We start from the raw sequence: 3,685 nt of genomic DNA, 5'->3' as shown, positions 1-3,685 counted from the left end.
CAATGAAATCTGGCCATGTGTAGCAACATGGATGGACCCTGAGGGTGTTATGCTGAGCGAAATAAGTCAGGCAGAGAAGGACAAATATCATATGTTTGCACGTATAGGACGATTAGGAGGAACTTGACGGAGGAACAAGGGGGAGAAGAAGGGCGGAAATGGTGGGGGAAAGGGAGAGAGGCAAACCATGAGAGACTCTTGAATGCTGACAAAAACTGAGGACTGATGGATGTGGGGGGGACGGGGAGATGGGCATGGAGGAGGGTACTTTGGGGATGAGCACTGAGTGTTGTGTGGAAACTAATTTGACAATAAACTATTTGTAAAAAAAAAAAAAAAAAAAAAATGAAAGTCAGTGTCCTCACAGTCCAAGTTCCTTTTGGTCTCTGGAGAGGCCACAGCTCCCATAGAAAGTTCCAAGGTACCTGTCATTCAATCTGAAAGTCCCGCCTATGGGCTTTTCGGCCCTTTCTGGCTGCCCTACACGTTCCTCCCTGCTAAGGTTCCTGAATTGCTTTATGAAAAGGGAGAGACACAGATTTTCCAGGTCCCTGGGATCTTGACCCGGTTGAGATGACTGAGAGACCGCGAGTGTAGATTGTCAGTGAGAGCGTAGGATACAGGACACATAGGCGATCCGATCCTGCACCCCACTGCCCTGTGAGTAATCCCGGATCCTAGTGAATTCCTGCCAGGCGGACTGCACCCCGGAGCTCTGCGTCTTGCTTACCCCGAGCAGGAGGATCTCCCAGAACCAAAGGGCATCCCACCATGCGAGCGCACCCGCACACACTCAGCAAGGCCAACCCTGTACATCCCTGCCACGTGGCAGTACTCGGGTACTGGTGCGCCCAGAGATCCTCACCCAGCATGCTCCGGAGGTAGACCCGAAGGATACGGTCTCCAGAGAGAAAAGGATGTGGGTGGGAGCCCAATGGCCCCCGCACAACCCGCTCCCTGGCTAGGCAGTGGGCCGCCCAGGGGCAGGGATGGCCTGGCAGGCATCTCCGCTGGGCCAGAGCCCGGGCTGGGTGAGTAGATCCAGCACTGCCCCCCCCCCCGCACTCCCCCCCTCCCATCCACACAAGCACACCGCACAGGCTCTCTGCCTCGGCGCACGCACGGTACCTGAGTTCCTCACTCGCGCATCGCGGGTACAATCACAGGGATTGGGGACCTATCTCCCAGGCCTGCGGAGAGGAGAGAGCCAACGCCCTCGGGACGCCGAATCCCACCCCCCCAAGAGGGAAAGAGAGGGGGAAATAAATAAAGGGCTGGAGATAGAGAAAGAGTGCGTTCTGGCTCCGCGGGTTCTGCCTCACCAGGCAAACTGGCCCGGATCACCCGGGAGGGTGCGGATGCCCGAAAGCCGATCCCTGGACTTCAGAAGAGTTCGCCGGTGGGAGACCGGAGTTACCGGCACTGAGATAACGTTATTTGTGAAATGTAAATTTAAAAGGTGAGAACAAACAAAACCCGGCAGGGCTCAGCAGGTACTGTTCCGTTTTTCTTTGAACAAAAAACTTGGGCCGAGCAAGTGGCAAGGAAAGAGCAACGACTGGGGTGCCGAGAAGTTATCAGCCAAGTTTTTGCTTTCTGCTTCCTTCTTGAGTCATTAAAAAAACAAGTAAACTTGAGAGAGCCAGAAAAGAGAAAGACTGAGGTGCAGAGCAACTGGAGCCAGGGACCAGCTTCCGACTGGCCCGTATGGGGGTCTCTTGCTGGCCCATATGGGGGTCCCCGAGGAGTTCCGCTCGCCCCCCCCCCCCCCCCCCAGTGTGCACTGCAAGGGTCCTTCCAACCAAGCTCGGTCCAGCTGGGTCACACTCACCAGGTCCTCCCGTAAGTATGAATTTCCTTTCTCCCAGCTCCCCCAAGTGCCACCAACTGTCAGCACCCGCAGCTGGTCCAGGCTGCTCTCCCTCTGCACAGCCTACCCAGGACCCCGGCCACCAGCCTGCGCTCCCCTGCCCCACCTAAAGCACCAAGTGGCCAAGTTTTTTTCTTTCCTTCCGTCCTTCCCCCCTTTCCGTAGCAGGGAGCAGCAGTCTCCCTCCCCTGCACCCTCTACCCTCCCCTCTTCCTAGGTCTCAACCCCATTCACTGTCAATTAAATAAATAACTGGGGTGTCCAGCCCACCTGGCCTTCTGCTCGGGACATTTAAGACTGGACACAAATACATGCACACTGGACACATGCTGAGGCAGTAACACACGCACGTTCATACACTGGCTCACCCGAATCATGGAGGCTGCACCAGCAACATGCTCAGCCAGGACACAGCCACTTACCCCTCACTCCCCGCCCCCTACCCCGCACATCATGGCCCCTGCCCCCACACTCAATCAGGGCCCCAGACCGACCGAAGCACCCTCGCTCACCCCGGAACGAGGGCCAGAAAAGAGAAGCAAAATCTGCAATTACGGCGCTTTAGGAGAAGGGTCACCGGCGCTCCAGAGCACACACAAGTTGTACACACATCTTCACTGGGGTCTCCCAATCTCTGTTCGAGACCCTTTCTGAGTCAAATGAAAGGAACGAAGGGCCTGGCCTCTCTTGGCGCAGTCAAAGCAGAAGCTAGATTCAGGCGGGCACGGGTTCCTCAGAAAGTGCTGGGGACCCAGATGCCTCGGAAGGCCGAGTGCTCTGCACAGGGACCCCCACCACTTGGCTTCTCAGCCCAGCCGGCTTCTAGCCACGCTCACCTCCGCGCCTTGCCTTTTCTAGTCCAGGGAAGGTGGGACCTGGGACCAGGACTGCCTGGGGTGGGGGGCAGCTCCACCATGGCGGGGTGAGGCTGGCACAAGGAAACGCCCACCTGCTTCCCAAGTCTGAGGGTGCAGGCCCGGCGCGAGGGCCTCCTGGCCGTAGGGGAACCGGCCGTTCACTGCCTACCACTCACTGTCTTGGCCTCACCCTACCCTCTGGGCTCCTGGCCCCCGGCTGGCTGTCTGCACGTGTTTTCTCTCCCCCGGCGAGAGAAACTCCCCCGGTCCCCTGGCCTCTCTCAGGGTCATTTACCACATTCAAGGCCTTGCTCTCCCAGGATCGCCAGGACGCGCCAGCGGTCCCGCATCGTGAATGTGGGTGGTGGTATGAGTCTGGGGGCAGGGGTACGGCACTGAACCCCAGACTTGAGGCCCTGCCTCCAGCCCTCCCACCCCCACCCAGCCCAGCGCCCGAGCAAGGCCAACCTCCTGTTTCCTGCTGGGTCTCGCCGGGGTCGCCTTCCTGGAGCACTTTAGTTATTGATCCCGCCGAAAGAGCTGGCGCGCGGAGCCTGAGGGTCCCCGGGGACGGAGGGACGGAGGGAGTGGGAAGCGGAGTAGGCAAGGGGCTGGGGGAGGGAGTTGATAAACTTTAGGGGTGGGCGTAGGACTAAGCCAACACCTTAGGGCCGTCCCAGCCTCCCACTGCGGGACTGGGAGCGGGGCAAGACCGGGGCGGAGGAGTGGGACCACCCTCCCACCCTTCGGCGCCGCTCCCGCGTGAGCCGCTGGGAGTCGGAGAACCCCGACTCTCGCCCAATCAGCAGGGATGGGTGGAGCAGCCGGGTAGGGGCGGGGCCCGCGGAGGAGCGGGGGCTGGGGGCGGGGGCTGGGGGCGGGGGGCGCGAGGGGCGGGGAGCAGCGAGCCGGGCCGGCGCTGGCTGGCAAGGCGGTGGAGGAGGCGGCGGCGGCCGGC

The sequence above is a fragment of the Hyaena hyaena genome, unplaced genomic scaffold (genome assembly GCF_003009895.1).
Source record: "Hyaena hyaena isolate Hyena2069 unplaced genomic scaffold, ASM300989v1 scaffold_158, whole genome shotgun sequence".
NCBI classification, from domain to species: Eukaryota; Metazoa; Chordata; class Mammalia; order Carnivora; family Hyaenidae; genus Hyaena; species Hyaena hyaena.
The sequence above is the reverse complement of the archived record's forward strand: the minus strand, read 5'-3'. Positions refer to the sequence as shown.